General features: G+C 46.5%; 1 protein-coding gene across 4 annotated transcripts in view; it reads left to right on the forward strand.

Moving 5' to 3' along the window:
* Positions 1–12,027: 12,027 nt before the first annotated feature.
* Positions 12,028–16,673, forward strand: part of Foxn3 (forkhead box N3) — a 362,922-nt gene continuing 358,276 nt past the window's right edge. For 3 of the 4 annotated variants that reach the window (XM_076921433.1, XM_076921431.1, XM_076921434.1), the window contains exon 1: positions 12,028–12,209. The gene's annotated coding sequence lies outside the window, so the exon portion shown is untranslated. The remainder of the gene's footprint in view (positions 12,210–16,673) is intronic. The other variant, XM_076921435.1, reaches the window with a different exon arrangement.

The following is a 16,673-nucleotide window of genomic DNA, read 5'->3' on the forward strand; positions in this document are numbered from 1 at the left end:
CTTGGAAGGCAAGCAGGTCATTTCCTCCTTGACACCCATCCTTGAGGCCTAGCAGAGAAAAATTGCCTTTTCCTTTCTGTTTTGGAGCAACAGAAACAACAAAGTTCAATCCTAATCACTCCAAGACAGAAAAAAATGGGGAGTAAGACGCGCCCCACTCCATCTCTGACAGGCCTTTACAATCTGATTTTATTATTCAGGTCACACAGAAATTCTAATCCCTGGGAAGGGGAGGAGGAAAGTCTCCCTTGGTTTCTTCATCACAAACAGCTTACTGGAAACAGGAAGAACGGGCTGTTACTGCAAAGGCATACTTGGAAGGGAAGGAGCAGAGCCCTTTATTTATTGTCACTGAGGAGGGAAGGGACAAGGGTGACTTCTGGAATGTGGAATGAGTGGATGGACTTGGGAGAAGGGAAGGTAGGTGGGCACACCTTCCCCAACACATGAGTCCAGTGCTAAGCCATCAGTGGGATGTATGTGAGTCTGGACTTTCTCTGTGATGCTTTCCAATATGGCGGCTTGGTAATCATTTTTAGAGCAGCGTTAGAATCCAACCATCTAAGCAAATTCTATCACATGTAGCCCATCTGACCTCCTGCAAATAGATAATATAAAGGAGTTGGGGAGCTGGCTCAGTTGTTAAGGACATACCACACAAACATAACAACCAGAGTTGGGGTTCCCAGAACCTAATTAAATACTATAAATGCCTGCTAGGTATGGTGTCTGGCTAGAAGTCTTGCTAGAAGGCAGAGGCAGAATCTACAGGACAAAGACTAGCTATATTGTTGGACTTTGGGTTTGATTTAGAGAATCTGGTTCAATGAATAAGGTAGAAAAATAATGAGGGGGTATGGGTTCCGTCAACTTCGGGCCTCCACATGCACAGACATGTGACTACACACATGTATACACTCTCTCTCTCTCTCTCTCTCTCTCTCTCTCTCTCTCTCTTGTAAACCCACAAAGACATAAATGAAAATGGCAAAAGAAAAAAAATATGTAAAGCATGTCCTGGGGTTTTTCATTTGTAACAATAATAGACTCTAAGGGCTGGGTCAATGGCTCAGGCAGTAAAATGTCTACTACGCAAGCATGAGGACCTGAGTTCAGATGCAATGAAAAGCTGGGTGTGGTAGTACAAGAGTAACCCCAGCACTAGGGTCACAGACACAGGTGAATCCTCGGAGAACAGTAGCCAGGCACTCTGGAAGGATTCAAGATCTCCAGGTTCAGTGAGAGACGCGTCTCAGAGAAAATAAGGTGGGAAGCTATTGGGGGAGACACCCCGCATCCACCTCTGACCCTCACATGCACTTCTGCCCACACATGCCTACACACACCACATGCACATGTGCGAACATCAACATACGTGTTCACAAATAAAAATAAAATGACAGTCGCTATCTAGAGTCTTGGCTTATGTCAATGGGATGGACTGAATAGGTGGTTAAAGGTTTTAACGTCCACTAAAATTCCTATGAGAAGGGAAACTTGCTAACTGTGTTGTAATCCTCGCTTTGCTTAGCAGATATTTTGAGATTTACCGAGCACTCAAATCTCCCGTTTTAGACAGCAGGGACAAGACACGTGAGTGTGAGGAGGAGACCATTTGCAGAATGGACAGGGAAAGAGAAGAGCTAGGGTCGCCTGGCTCGCCTTCAGCTTTGATCCCTTAATCTTTGAATCCCACGAAGATCACAGGCTTTGTTTCTCAAGTTTGTCTGCAGACCTCAGTTCTATGCTGAGGTTTCTTTCTCTTCTGGTTGTGCTTCGTCAGCAAAGCTGGTCCTGCTGCCCCACACACCTGACAACTGGATGCCTATGGTTACTGAGAGAAGGGTTTTCTCCTCAGTTCTCAAAAGAATTCAGCGGAAGACAAGGGAGGACCTAAGAGGGAACCAGGTTGGGGTGGTGACAGGGGTGGAGTACTCGTCTCAACTCTGCCTGCAGGTGTGGCCACCCATCTCTCCAAGCCACAGGCTCTCTTAACAATGGGGTGCAGAGGCCTTCCTTTGGGACCTCCAATTCTCTTCACCCCAACCTGCTTTCATTTGCACAGGCGTTTGCTCCTGGGTCTGTGTTCATGGCCGCTAACATGGGTATAATGAAAAGGATTAGTGCTAGCTTCACCTCTTTGTTGTAAAAGGAAAAAAAAAAAAAAAAGATTCCATTTCTGAGTTTAACTTGCTGGGAGAATAATATTAAAAACCTGCATTCCAGGTTTTTTTTTTTTTTTTCCAATGAAGGTTTGTGTTTCCTCAATCTTTGAAGGAATCTTTGAAGGAAGAGCTCTTTGCTCTTTGAAACAAGATGCTTTGCTTCACATTCAAAGCTTCTCATTGTCAAGTTCAATGTCAAAGGAAGAGTCAATGGGTGGATTCTAAGCGCTGGCCACAATGGGGAGGGGTTTCTACTCGACTGAGCGAAGAAGAGATTGAATAAAGCGAACTGAAGCCCGTGAGGCTTCTTCTTGATAAAAACACGGAGTTAATGACAATTCCTCAGTAACTATGGGGGCCTTTCCATTCTGCTCAGTGTGGTCTCTGCTGCTGTTTCTTTCTTTGGCCAAATCTCTCCTGCACGGCTTCTTTAGTACCATAGGGAAGGCCACACGTACCTACGCAGGGCAGGCCTATTTACCGCGCAGGAAGGTACTCCAGATGAAACTTGCTCTTGTCTCAGATTGATTCATTTAGCGTCACAGATAAGATAAAGTAGTTCAAGGTCATTTTGTGGCCGTAGATACCCCGTGCTGTCGTTTTGTGGTCGTAGATGGCCCCGTGCTGTCGGTGGGTTTTTCCAGAAGAGCCTGGGATGTGTGTGCGCCCATTGCTACTGCTAGAATAACTGACTGCTGGGTGCAATGCATAGCCAAGATGGACTGGATGGAACAAGACTGGCCAAAAGAAGCTGAGTCGGACTGCAGAGAGCATTTCTTTACACTCTGGTGATGGACTCATGTGAATCTTTATGAGAGATGGGAAACTGGACTCTGATGTAGGCTTGGAGCCATGCTGGAGAGAGGTCAGGCTAAGGTCCTGCTGTGGACACCAACAGCGCGCTTCCGCTGAACTTCTGTCACACTGCAGGCTGCTCAATTGAGCATCATATTAGTCCCCTTTCTTGTAATTATGACCAAATACCCGGTGAAGCAACTTAAGGAAGGGAAGGGTAACATACACTCCATGTGGCAGAGGAGGTCCCGGGTGGTGGAAGGCTGTTTGCATAATGGGAAGACCAGGAAGGAGAGAAAAAAGAATGCTAGCTTCTGATTGGCTTTCTCCTTTTCTCCCCCTTTTATTCAGGCTGGGACAACAGCTCATGAAACGGTGCTATATTTAGGGTAGGCTTAACCCTCTCTGGAAAGGCTCTGCTTCTTCCACTAATGCCCTAGGTGTTTCTTCACACGTGAACATGGCCAAGAGGCTGAGAATTGATGAGTCTCTTACCCAATCAAGCTGATAATCAAAATTAACCACCCAAGCTAGTTACGTAGTCACGTGACTAGATTATAGCACTTGGGATTGGAGGAAGGAGGATCAGAATTTCAAGGTTATCTTTGGCCAATAAAGATGATGAGGCCAGCCTGGGCTACATGAAATGTTTGGAAATAACCACCACAATTACTGCCCCATCCTCTCACTTCAATCACTAGCTCCTAGGAGGACCTGGGTTCTTCATTTTCCCCCAATGCCAAGAGAGGTGAGAAGATGGCCTGGGGTGTTTCAGATGTTAGTAGGAAGTCAGTTTGCCTCCTGATATTGGGGATTCCCCAAGCACAGGAAGAGGGCACATCTTGGGCAACCCCAAAAGTGACAGATGCCATTCTCACACTGGAGAGGGGCTATATTGTCACCTTCTGGAGGAACCAGACTCAGCACAATGCCCTCAGCTGTAGACACCTACCTCTGGTCATGAACGCCCTCCTGATACGCCACGAGGTGTTTCCAGGGATTCAGATGGACTGGCAAGTTGAACAACTTTTAATACAAGGCTCGCTTTCTCAAGGGCTCTGCTTCTTCCACTAAACCCACTGTAACTATTATATTCACACTCTCTGTGTAACGGATGATGGGGTTCTTTATAGCTTTACCACCCACCAGATGCAGGGCTCTTTCTGACCCCCACATGACATCATAATTTGCATGCTCTAAAAGAAATGAGGAAATAATGTATGCAAATCCTGAGGTCTCCTTAAAGTTAGAGAAAAGGCATCATTGGCATTTCACTGTGAATGTTGCAAACTCAGGAGCAGCAAGCGGTATACTCTATAGCGCTATTGGACAGAACGGCTCTTCTTAGTTGCTTCTCGATAAAGGGGGAGGCTTGGAGCGGCATGGATAGCAAACCATCCATTTTCTGTGAAATAAGGAATGCACTGGGGGCCCAAATATTGAAGTTATCAAATATCTTACATACAAACTGCTACCTTAAAAGGACTGCCACACAAGCAATGGTTTTCTCCCGATGATAATGTTTGCTATTTTAATGTACAATATGGTACTTTGCAGGCACGGGGAACTCAATGCATTTTCCTTGGTGGTGAGAACAGCTGGAGCTAACATAAATTGTCTCTTATTTTGGTAACAAAAGGCTTGGCATTTATTATTTTCTTGGAAGCCATAGAGGTGTTTTAAAATAGTACACTAAAAATGTGGGTATCATTACCAATTTTGAGGTGCTCACAATAAGATTATTATTATCCTACTAAAACACAGCCCCTGCATTTCACACACCCAACTTCCTGGTAATGTTAGCGGCTCAAATAGCCATAAATTAATCTAAAGTAAGGATTAGCGGTTGGCACAAACCATTAACTAAACCAGAGTTCATTTAGCTTTCCTCAATGAGAGACACGAACATCAATTTGAGCTACAAGGTCTAACACTTTGGTAGCAAAACTACATTAATTCAGACTGAATGGGATTACATACAAGATGGCTCTGGGAGGCCATAATATCTAGCATTTTTCTATGCCAAATGCAGGGTCAAATGTTTAGTATGTTATATTCTGATTTCTCCTTCCCAAAAATCAAGGGTCGGGGAGGCACTGGATGTTATCCTGACAGTGTCAGCCCTAGGATGCCAAGCAATGTTTGCAAGACAGCTCTTCACGAGCCAGACCTGGACTAGCTAGGGTCTTTCCTGGTCTCTCAAGGTTTCTCCCTCAGCACGGAGAGCCCTTCTTTCTTCGCGCATGCGTATTTATGTGCATACAGAGGTGAGAGGTCATCCTGAGGCGTCTTTGCTCAGTACAACCCACCTTATTTGGCCTAAGGCCTTTCTTAGCCCAAGGTGCCACTTCACTCTTGTACAGGATTCCAACTGAGGACATTCATTCTGGTTACGAAGGCATTGAGCCAGCTCTGCCCAGAGCCCTACTTCCAAAGGGCATGCGGATCATCTCTAGCAGGTAACCTCAGTGGAGTGGATGATTATCCTGAGGCAATAATGAATACGGGGTTTTCTGAGGCAGATAGAAGGGGTTTCAACTATGCAGGGAACACGGGAGCCCCCACTTTCTGCCTGGGTGAGGGTGGAGCTTGGCGGGGGCGGGGCTGGACGAGGGCAGGGCTATCCTGTTCTTCAGCCAGAACATGGAGGCGCATGTTGCAAACATTCCCGCTGCCTTTGGCTTTCCTTTTCTGAGCGTTTTAAGGCTTAATTAATGTGTGTAAAGTGATCTGAAACACGGGAATGAAAAGAACCAGGGACCCGCAGAGTGCCCATGATTACCTGAGGCCAGACAGCTGTAAAAGGGAACCGGAGGGGGGCCTGGAGAGGCTGGGAGAGGACTCCGCTCAGCAGCCAACTGGCTGGCCCCACGCCAACTTGGACTGTTTTTGGCAGAGTTTGGCCCCATGCCTTCCTCTCAAGGCTTACAAGGCAACTCTACTCAGGAGAAATAATTCTTTAGGGATTTGAACTGGAGCGGAAGAACCAGAGTGGAGATAGAAACTATGGCCATTTTCATGAGTCAACCCTACCCTACAGTGGAGGAGACGAGAGACAACACTCATCCGCCTCTCTTGTCAAAGCAAGACAAAGGCAAATTCCTACATTTCGGGGCCATGAAGAGATGCACAGAGAAACATCAAAGAGATGAATGAGTCACAGTTTTCCTCTTGACAGGAGGCACAGCAGCAGTCCCATCACCCGTAGGAGGCAATGAATCTCTTTAAAATGGTAGGTGGAAATAATGAGGTCCCAGGACCCACGCTGTTGCCCTATCTCCTACCCGTGTTAGCAAAGGGGTGAGGCTATCAGTCTCATGGGGGATGTTAAGGCTGTGACTCCACAGGGTGAAGTCAAGTGGCACCTATTGCGATTTGAAGCATGCAGAGAAGCAAGTAGCAACTCTCTCTTCCATTATAGCCTGAATCCTACCAACATCTACATCATTTGAGAGCATCCAGTACCGAGAGGGCCCCTGCACGTGCCTGTAAACATAAACGGTAGCTATATTTACAGAGGAACCCAAACTGTTTATCATGATGGAGCTGGGAAAACGGGTTGTTTGGGTAACCTGAAGTTTCTGTTAGGTCTTCATTCTGTTTCATTCAGTGTCCTTCCATATACCTCAACCCTGACTGGCTTTTACTGTCTGATGTCACTCATGGGTCTCCCGAGGGTCCTCTGAAGCCACCGATAATGAATTCCTTCATATAAACACCTGAAGTAGAATCATGGTATCTCCAGGAAGTCACCTCACTTCTGTCATGTAAATGAAGACAGGTCTAAATCATCCCCCACGGGATTCGAGAATGATTCCTGCACCATTTGCAACATCGTGAAGTTCATTTTGCATGTTAGCGGTCCTGAGCTACAGAGTGGCCTCATACCTACTCAGACACTGTTCTGAGTGTGTTTGCGAGGGTGTTTTGGGGTGAGATTATCCTGGAACCGTTAGCCTAAGTAAAGCCGATAACCCTCCATAATATGGGTGGGCCTTATCCAACCAGCCAAAGGCATAAATAGAACAGAGTCTTCTCCTGAGAAAGAGTCCTCTCAATCTGGGTCCCTTACACTGGGACATTCATTTTTTTCCTGCCTCTGGATTTGCCCCAAAACATCAGCTCCTCGGGGTCTTGAGCCTGCTGCTGATCACACTAGAACTATGCCATTAGCCCTGCTGGGCCTGCAGTGTGCTAATGCAATGCTTAGGATAAATCAGCCTCCCTAGTTGCATAAGCAAATTCCGCCTTGTTTTAAAACAGTGCCCCACTATGTAGATGTGGCCGTCATTGAACTCACAGAGATCCATCTGTCTCTGCCTCTTAAATGCTGGGATTAAAGGTGCCACACCCATCTGGCATAGCTAAATTATTATAATAAATCTCAACCAACTTTCCCTGCCTCCTTCCTTTTTGGAGCTGGTCTTTTGCTAATTTGTGGGTTCTTTCTTCTACTTTTCTTTACCCTTTTCCCACCCCCTTTACCCCCCCAAAACTACATAGGAGAGACAAAAGAATACAGGGAAGAGAGGAAAGAGATTTCTGAACCAAGTCATGGGTCGTTAGACTACTTTCTGGTGATCAGGGGCACTGAGTTCTGGTCTTTGCCACCAGGATATCTAATTTCCTCTTGTTTCTTCATTTTTCTTTGCACACAACTACTTAACAAACTGTGACCAACAGCAACCAACAGCCAAACAACCCAACTACCCACCATGCCTCTCAGGGCTCTAGCATTTATATAACCCCTGAAAAGCCCCCAGAATTACAAACATCACGAAATCGCAGAAACTATCTGCAGCTGGAAAAAAAAAAATCCCACCCCTGCTAGAGCATGAGACAAATCATAGGTAGCTCCCTGCTCCCTCTCTCTCCTATAGGCTCTTCCTCCAGAGAGCCCTGAACCAATGCAAACACCTTCTTTCAACACTTTACTAGTTCACTCAACTTTTTTTTTTTTTTTTTTTGACACAGGGTCTCTGGCTATGCTGTCTAGGATGATGGTGAATTTCTAATCTTATGACTTCCTGCTGGGATCACAGATAAGTGCCAGTTTGTGTGGGGCTTGGAATCTAATTGGGGGGTTTTCCTGCATGCTAGTTAAGCACTCTACGCACTAAGTTACACCCCAGTCCCTCATTAAAAAAAATGAGCATGTACTATATATATATCAGACACTGTTTTGTTTTTGTTTCAAGATAGGGTCCCACTCTGTAGACAAGGCTAGCCTCACACTCTCAGCTGTTCCGCTTCTGTGTGCTGGATTAAAGACTTACTAGCTAGCATAGCCTGCTCAGACACTTTTATGTTCTTGACAAATCTCAGTGTGTGTGTGTGTGTGTGGGGAAGCAAAGCTTCCTAACACTTGGCACTTCTGCTGCTGTGTGTGGAGGAGACAGTGGATTGTAAAGATCATAGCTCAAAAGTGTTAGAACGTGGTGAGCTCAAAGACAGAGGGACGAGCCGGGGAAGAAGCAAGAGACACTGGAGAAGGGACACCGGGCAAGGGCTTATGGAACATAAAGGGGTTGGTCATGTGGAGACCGCAGTCACCTTCAAAGATCAAGGCACCCAGGCTCAGGATTTACATCAGTTCCTCAAGCGACAGTGTCTTACTTAGACCAGCCTCCCTTTTCTGACCCTCCATGGCTTAGCTTTGCTTGAGGTGTTCCCTCCAGTGGACTTCTCTTTCTCCATTCTTCTTGCACCATGGTGAAGTTACTCAGGGATTAATCCCAGCAGAAACCTAACAACATCCCCAGGGTGAACAGTTCAAGGGAAGTGGCTGTTTATTGGGCCCAGGCCCTGAGGTCACCCTGTAGAAGGTTCAGGGAGGGGCAGCCCAGCATATGATGCCATCGGGCAGAAGGAGCGATGACCTCCTCCTGCCTGCCTCTTCCTGCTAACCTTCATTTTCCTTTCTGGGCCGTACTTAGCCAGCAGTCAACCAATCAGGGATTCTTTGATACCTGGATGGGCAAAGGCAGTCTCAGGAACTCAGAGGAGAGAATGTGCTTAAGAATGGCTCAGAAGATGACTGTTGCCAAGGCAGGGACGGTTGGCACTCGGGATGGGGCAGCAAGGACATAATTCAGTTGCAGTGGTGTGGCCACTACAGTTGTTTGCTTTTAGGACATTTGTGCCAGTTAATTTTTGTCAACTCCACACAAACCAGGGTCACCTGGGAACAGGGGGCCCTTAGTTGAAGAACTGGCTCCATTAGAATGGTCTGTCCCATATCTGTGGGGCATTTTTCTTTTTAGCTGATTGATGTGGGAGGGTCCATAATACCCATTGAGTGGGCAGTGCCATCCCTGAGCAGGTAGGTCTGGCTGTATACATATAAAAACATAACTGAGCAAGCCAGAGGAAAGGCAAGCCAGTAAGTAGTGTTCCTCTGTGGTTTCGGCTTCAGTTCCTGCCTCCAGGTTCCTATTCAACTTCTCTCAGTGATGGATTATGACCTGGGAATTGTAAGATGAAATAAACTCTCCCGCAGGCTGCCTCTGGCCGGTGTTTTATCACAGCAACAGAGAGGCAAACTAGGATGATTTCATTTCCATCCCCACAGCCTAGAGTAATACCCTGCGCAATGCTGGATGGAGTCACAATTGGAGGAATGGGTGAATTTGAGAATGAATGAATGAATGAATGAATGACTCCAGTCTCGAGCCCGCTTAGTAATGGCATCTCACGGTTCTCTGTCGGTGCTAAAGTTACTTGAATCCTACTGTTCACACCATTTTAAGGCTACACAGATGGCATGGCTATAAAGTCATTAGTGTTTCCAAAAAGAGAGCAGACAAACCCATCAGGTGAATTTTACACAAGTCCTTCCAAGCAGTTCACCGGGAAGGTGCATACACCCCCTGATACCCTTCCCTGACTGGCCCCTTCTTCAGCAGCCGTTCTCACTGTTCGAAGTTTCTGTCTTCGAGGTTCAATGTCATTCAACCCTTCAGCCCTTCACCTGGCTAGCAACAGGTTGGAACACATCATGAGATGTGACACTTGGTTTTGGCAGAGAGGAGGAGGAAGTGGAAGGCCACAAACCGATCTGGCTGCTGACTTTCCCACGGGTGCAGGAGGGCTGAGAAGTGACTCCCCAAAAGGCCATCAGATGTCAGGTGCTGCTAGGGTCAGCTCAGGGACATTCTGGGCCTCACTAATGGCTCACCTTATATTTAAGATACTCGACTTTGGGGCTTACAAAGCTTTTCAGAGGGGGCACTAGAAAGTGATCAGTTTCTACTGCAGATATATATACTCTCTGTGTATAAAATGGAGTCAGTAGTGTCTCTGACACAGAAAAAAACAAACAAACAACAACAAAACAGTGTACGTGGGTGACTGAGGCACTTACTTAGCGAGGAGCTGGAAGCCCCAGGAGAGAAATCTGAACAGTCCAGGTCCTGCTAGCCAAATTCCTGAGCAGAGACTAAAATACTCTCAAGTAGCTTCCCGTGGCCATGCTATAGACTGGGGCTCTGCTACAGGTAAGAAAGGGGGTGCCAGAAACCTACCTGCATCCCCACAGTGTTGGCAGAGAGGTAGGAGGGGGCAGATGCTCTGAAGACCCCAGCTTGCTGCAAGGGGTGGGGAGTGGAGAGACCTGAGGCTGAGATTCCATCAGCTCTGGTCACCAGCTGGGTGGCTTTGGACCAGTCCTTTCCTGAACCTCCATTGTCTCCTTTGAAAGCCCGGAATGTTTTCTCTTGGAGGCATGGTAAAGATCACAGGAGAAGTACTTTGAAGGTGGGCAAACACACCTCGCCTTACAGCACTAGGCGTGAAAAGAGTCCCCTGTGATGCTCAGTTAATAATGTTTAAAAATCTTCCATTGCATTTAGCTAGCCATCACTGGGAAGGAGAGGGCGACAACACTTTTCAAAGGGACATTTTCTGCTCTCAAAATAGAAGTCAGAAGCCACGGTTTTAGTTTTCTTTTGGGTGTAAACCACATCACCGACCGACCGTTGCTGCTATTAGCAGTCTGACTGAATCGTGACCTTCTTTCTAACTTGGTGGTATCTGAAGGCTGGAAGAATCCTTGAAGGAATGAATACTTTCGGTTGCTAAGTCCTTCAAACAGGTTTCCCCAACTAAAGCACTGCTATCGTGAATTAGGGGGTTAATGGAATTGTCTTCTTATAGGAGGAACCTGCAAGATTTAAGTGACCTTCCAGGTGGGCCACAGTAATACAGAACCAAAAAGTTGCCGAGAGCCTGAGGGGTGGAAGTTGGGGTGGGGGTGGGGGTGGGGCTGGGAGCCCTTGGTTTAGTGAACTCTTGCAAGGTAACACTCTTGTTCAGAAAGAAAGGTAGCATTTCCACAGTCCCCCTAATGGCACGAGCTGATCTGTGAATCAATCCAGGATCATAATTTACTTTTGGTTTATGGGATTTGTGAATTTTCGCATTTGTTTTAATTTGTAATTAAGTTTTCTCTAGGAGGCACACCATATGCCACCATTAATTCTCTCTAGTTGATTTCTTAGGAGATACATGGGTGCATATTTTGATGTAATTTTGGAGGTCTTTTGAAAATCAGATGACTACGTGGTGAGCCATATGGGGCTTTGTTATTTAAAACACAAATTATAAAGCTAGAGAAAGCAAAATGGGGAAAAAACTGCCAACGGGGGCAAATGGGGGGGGGGCGCGGAACTGGTTTCAAGCGCACAAATTGTCCACTTTTTTTTTTTTTCCCTCCCTGATATTCTGAAATCTCTGAGGATCCCGCGATGCCTCTCACCTTCTGTGAGCGTACTCTATACCACAGGTGCACGGAGCAGAGCAAACCTCCCGGCCACGCTCGTGCGTTCTGCCCGGGCTGCAGATTCTAGCATCTGCCTTCTGGGAATTCGGCTGGAGCCAGAGCCTTTCTTTGCACAACCAGGCTTTGGTACTGAGCTCCGCTTTCTCCGCACCCACCGCGGCTCGGCTTTCCCGCTTGTGCTTTCCCGGGGCTCCCTCCCCTCCCCGGCCGCCCCGCAGTACGTGCAGGCTGCAGAGCGGGCCGAGGCCCGGGCGGCGAGCGCTAGGACCCAGCAGGACTCCGGGCCCGGGTGGGAGCGGAGCCGCCGACCCCGTGCAGGCGCCGGGCGCTGGAGCCGGGTGTTCCGGCCGCGGTCGGTGCAGCTCGGCTAGGAGACGGCGCGAGCCGGCGGCGGGGTCCCCCGCGAGTCCAGCCCCGCCGCAGCCCCCCAATGCGGCCGCGAGAAGCAGCTGGGGGGCAGGCGATCGAAGGTAAGGAAAACGCGGCTCGCTGGCTGCCTAGCGAGCCTCTGCCCGGGTTAGCATTGTCACCCCGAGCCTCGCTGCCCAGGCTGCCCATTTTGGGGGGCACCCTTGGTTTTTTTTTTTTTTTATCTTAAGGTGTCCGCCCCCATCTGTGCACCTAGTTTCGGGTTGATTTATAGCATGCAGCCCAGAATGGGAAAGACCCAGGGATGGCGAGTTGCTTATTTTCATTAGTTTTTGTCTCAAAAAAGTAAGTTCATTTAAAAAAAAAAGAAAGAAAAGAAAGAAAAGTTTTTTTCTGGAATTTGTAGATAGCTGGTTTTACATTTTTATTTTTAAAAATTGCAGACAATGGATATTTATAAAAATTACCGAATAATTGATGTAATTCTGTTAATGACTTCGGAGGGAGGCGTCTTTGGAGGGTCCCCAGGCATGACTTGTATTTTCAAGGAACCAACGTGTTAAATGTGGAGTTTGGCTGGGGCAGAGTTACAGCATCGCTGTCGTAACTGTTTTGCTATCAATTATAAACAGAGTGTCTATGGGCAGTTTAAACCTCTTTTTCAAATACCGGAGCTGCATATCCCGGCGTGACATGGACAAACCGGAGTGTCCGTTGAAGGAAGCAGGAATGTTTCTGGTTTTGGAGAAAAACGTTGCTTTGAGGAGAAAAACCCAGATTCCTAGCCCGGGAGACTATTTTTCATGCTTTGTTTATAGTCTGGGAATGACATTTGGGAAAGGGGAACGCAGTCTTTCTTGGGAGCTTTTAATCGTGGGGGTTATTAATTTATTTAATTTATTAGTTTCAATTGGTTGGGCTCCGGGAGCCTTCCGTCACCAGGTTGTGCTAGCGTTGGGACACATGATTGCGAAGGCGAAACTGCTAGCTCGGAAAGGACTGGACCGGGCTGGTGGAAGCTCCCCCGTGGCGCTGTTGTAGGCTGGGTGCTACTGGCTCATTGAGGAAAATGGGACTGGCTTTCCGAGCTGAGGAAGACAGCAGTATTTCCCTTTTGTTCCCTGTTTTTTCATTGATCTCCAGCTCTGCCTTAGCCAGGGGGAGCAGCTCTGAGGGTGCAGAGAGCCCTGAAGATCCACACGAATGTCTGGAGCCCGCTCTAACTCTCACACTGATTGGTCAGTCAGATGGGGACTTAGGAAAACAGTCACCCGAAACCTTCTTTTAAAACCTTGTCTTAATTTCAGATCTGCCTTCTTGTACATGGGTTCCTTCGAGGTTGCTTTTTTCGATCCGGGTGCATCTGGCTCGATTTGGGTGTCTTTATCTTTAATTTTTTGTTGTTGTTTCTATCCAGATAAAGTAGGCCATTTTGGTGACAAATTTCTTTGCAGATGTCAGCTTCTAGCTTGCATTGATAGATGTGGGGCTTCACAATACCCGCTCAGTGATTTCTGTTCATGAGTTGTAGAATGCAAAGTTGCTCAACTTGGAATTAATTTTTTTCCTAATTTTTTTTTTCATCTGAACATTTAAATAGCTACGCCAACAGATGGGAGCTTAACTGTATCATTACTTTGATAATTTAAGTGCCTTGTGAATTAGCGTGCTTCTCGCGCTAAATCTAAGTCTTTAGACAGTGAATGAGAAAACAGACAATGAGGGGCAAGCAGTCATGATCGGCTTGCAGACTGTTGCAAGAAATTGTGGCGTCTGCTTTGAGCAGAATACATTCACATCCAAGAAAAGGGGGGAGGGTTCTTTTACCACAGAAGGCTGAATTAGAGATAGGGGTGAAGCCCATCCCTATAAGACAGCTTGCCGCCCCTGGACATCTTCATTTAAGCCTTAAAGTGCCTCATTAAAGAAACTGGGTCCCAGAAGTTGTTAACCGTATAAACACTTTTCTGATTGGTTTAAATATTTAGACACAGGAAGTAGATGGTATCTAGTAACCCAGGAATGGAGACATGGTTGTCATAGAAACTGAGAAGTGTCACCCCACCCCACCCCCACCACACATGCATTCACTACCATGACCACCACAAAAAAAAAAAAAAAAAAAAAAAAAAAAAGCCCTGTCCTGCATGTCATCACAGATGCCTGGAGAAGTTGCTGGCTTGTTAGCTTTCCTACAACATCTGTTGAAACCTGAGACCACGCCTGTCAAACCAAGGTCATTTTACAACAACAACCAAAAACGCAGCCCTCTGGATTTCATAACTGTATTTTTATTGAAAGTAGTTCAGGGAAGAGCATGAAAGCCAGGGTGAGCATTCTTGCTTACTTGGCATTTTGTATCCTCTGAGTTGAACAAGGGGAAGGGCTGCAAAGAATACATCAGAGCTGTTAGTTGTAGAAGTGTGTCTGCTGCTAGAGGTGTGTGCCCACTGTTAGAACCAAAGTCCTGTTTACAGACTGAGAGACCAGAGTGCTGCCTATGGAGGAAGAGTCATTTGGCAAAGGCGGAATGAAGTGTTAAGGTGCTTTCGGGCCGGTTCCAGGTGGAGCTGAGGTGTTTGATCGTGAAGGACTCTGGGATTTTGGACAGGTTCTCTCAGGCTGCACCAGGGAGCAAAGGGCAGTTCTTGGCGGCTGAGCAGGGAGAGGAAGTGCTCCGAAGTGGGATGAGGACCATTTCCAGACTGCAAATAGGGCTGCCCAGCTGATGGAGGGAAGCATTTCGTCTTCTGTGAATGGAGAGCCATGCTTTCATTTTGAGGCTATGGGGGGAGGGGGAGGGAATTCCCCCAAGCCACTAGCACCCATGTCAGCTCTATCTTATTCATGGTGAGGAGTATCAGGGAGAGAAGTTTAACCACCTCCCCCACTGTCCTCTTTTCATGCATTTTGCTAATTGGAAAATAACCAGGCATACGTCTTGACTTGGACGCGCTTCAGTAAAAGTTGTCGATGTAACAACCAACACATTTGCTAGGATTTGACCCGTTGTGTCAGTGCCAATCTTTAAGTTGTAAGGTTTTAAAAAAAAATATTTATTTTATTATTATTACTGTTAATTTTTCGTGGGTGTATATATCTGCATGTGGGTATGGACACATATCAGAGAGGTCCTTGGAGCTGAAGTTACAGACGGTCGTGAGCTGTCTCATGTAGGCACTGGGATCTGAACTTGGGTCTTCTGGAAGAGACCTCTTAACTACTGAGCCATCTCTCCAGACCCCCTTTTAAAATATTCATTCATTCATTCATTCAAGACAGGATTCTTCTGTGTAGCCCTGACTGCCCTGAAACTCACTCTGTAGAGCAGGTTGGCCTCAAACTCACAGAGATCAGCCTGCCTCTGTCTCCCAAGTGCTGGGATTAAAGATGTGCTTGTACCACCCTCCACCTTGCCAGACTCGTAAATTTCAAGTTCTTTATATTTGTGTAGAAATAACTTTTTTCCATACATGGTGTATTTAGCTCTGCACTTTTTTTTCCACCTTAAAACGGTTTTAAAACTTATTTAAATTGCAGTTTGGTCCTTCTAAAAGAACATTACATCTCCCTTGTCTTCCTCAACTGATTGCCTCAAGGAGGTGGGGAGAGATGACAGAGCTACTAAATGTATTTTAATGCTTATTTAATATCCTATATCGAGGGCGTAGGAAACAGCTTAGAGCCATGGAGTGTCCGTGATCTGATTACAGGTGTAGTTCACGATCCCCACTTTATCAAATATTTGGTGCTCAGAGACTTGATGACATAACTGGTCCCTCTCAGCAAAGGATTTCCTGTTGAGGACTTATCTGCAAGTACGGCAAAACTGCCATTGGCAGGAAACCTGTCAGTTGCTTGTTTTTACAAACTGAAGGAAGTAAATGAGACTTGTTAGTTTCTAGACTCTACCTCGACTCGATTGCTCCGGCCTGCCCCAGAGTTTGCTCAGTTCAAAGAAGGTGACCATGAGTTGTAGGGACAATGAGCTCGCTTCAAATCATTGGCGATTCTGTGAATTTCTATTTTGACTTTAGAATTAGAAGAATTAATCCTTACACTGTCAGGTACCGCTTTGTTCGCCAATACAAATGAGCAAGGTACTCGGTGAAGTCCTAACTCATCCCCAGTTGTCAGGAAGTCACTGACAGAATCATTGAAGCTGCCATTATTTTGATGGCTGTGCCAAATTTTTAACAGTAGTTCTAGAATACCAAATGCCAAAGGAGGGAGGGAAAAGGAGAGGGGGAGAGGGAGAGAGAGGTGGGAGCACTGTCCTTCCCTCCTTGCTTCTGAGGGAAAAAAATTCACAAAGACCATCTTTCAGGTATGTGCCAACCTCGATGGTAGCAGGAAACACAAGGTGGGTGCGCATTTATATAAAGGCGCTTGAGAGAGAAACATCACTTTGAAAGCATTTACTATTTGAAATAATTATTTCATTTTTTTAAACGTTGGATAAGCATGTGTTTAATTGCTTCAGTTCATGAATGTTCCATACTCTGGAGGGGTGGGAGGAAGGGCAAGCCTCTTGATAGGTTGTAAGCACATAGACCCCCATAATA

This window comes from Arvicanthis niloticus, chromosome 23 (genome assembly GCF_011762505.2).
Source record: "Arvicanthis niloticus isolate mArvNil1 chromosome 23, mArvNil1.pat.X, whole genome shotgun sequence".
Lineage (NCBI taxonomy): Eukaryota > Metazoa > Chordata > Mammalia > Rodentia > Muridae > Arvicanthis > Arvicanthis niloticus.